Source organism: Calidris pugnax, unplaced genomic scaffold (assembly GCF_001431845.1).
Source record: "Calidris pugnax isolate Ruff unplaced genomic scaffold, ASM143184v1 scaffold70, whole genome shotgun sequence".
Classification (NCBI taxonomy): domain Eukaryota; kingdom Metazoa; phylum Chordata; class Aves; order Charadriiformes; family Scolopacidae; genus Calidris; species Calidris pugnax.
Window position 1 is genome coordinate 5,325,139 of NW_015090862.1, and position 1,285 is coordinate 5,326,423.

Here is a 1,285-nt window from a genome sequence, read left to right on the forward strand (position 1 = left end):
CCCCCCCTCCCCGCGGCACCGGGGCGGGGAGGGGGTGGGGGAGCAGAGCGGAGGGCTCCGCCCCGCCTGGTTGGCTGGCGGGGGCGAGGCCGCGCCTGCGCGGGAAGGGCGGGAAAGGGGTGGGCCGCGCCCCTCCGCGCGCCGCCTCAGGGCTGAGAGGGCGCCGAGGCGGCGCGCGGCGGGGCCGGTTGCTCTGTCCGAAGGGGTTTCGGTGCCGTTTGTTCAATATCTGCGTTACCAAACTGCGGTTGTGAGGGGTGACCGGCGTCACCCGGGCCGCACGACAACTGTGGTCCCTCAGGGAGGGACCTGCTCCACCCGGCGCGCGAGAGCCAATCGACACGGCGCGTCCGCAGAGTTGTTTGTACTCCGGCTGGGCGGAACCGGGTGCCGGGCCTGCAGCTACAGCCGGTCCCGCCCCACAATGTTTATAACCATCAGCTGCAGCTGATTGGTCAATAATCGTTCGTTCAGCGCTCCAAACTATGCATATGCATCTAAGTTTGTGGTTTTGGGGACGTTACCTGATTAGTGTGTTCATTATTCACAGAAGTGTGCATTCTAGCATTGTAATTACCCAGGGGTCGTTCAGGATACACACCGGGCTCGAATTGGGTCCAGAAGTTACACCTTCACTATTTTACACCTAAATAACTCTACAGTAACACACGAGACACCTTGTTTTCCTTCACACCCTGCCCGAGGTTCGTTACCTTCCTTGATGCTTCACCCACGTCCCAAACAAAACTTCCTGATAAACTTTTAACTCTGTTCTTCAGGCATCGTAACGGCCCTACTCTGCCTATAGAAACCTTCAGCTTTCTGTCACAAATTTTACACACAGCTTAGGGAAGGTAGGGATTTGCGTTTTTCGCGCAGGACCGGCTTCAGCCGCCGCATCTGGCGGCCGGTCCCTGCCATCCCCGCGTAAGGGCGGGTGTGACGGCTTCCCCCGCTGAACCGCCTGAGCGGGGAGGGGCGGCGGGGGGGGGGCTAGGGATGGAAAAGCACAAATAGAAAGGGGGGGTGTGCGACAGTAAACTGAGAAATTCATCCCAAACCCTAACATAAGTGTAAGGATAAGCCTGTCGACAAGCAAGAAATGAAACGTTTTGTCTGAACCGCTCACGTTTTCATCTTTACCGGAGGGTTTTCCTTTACGCTTGAATCGTGAAGGTCGGCGGAGCGGGCTGAAAATTAAGAAATCCCCGTTCAGCGGAGACGCCGGGGCCTGCCCGGCTCTGCCACCGGCGCACCGCCATTACACCGGCACCGACCGGCCAGG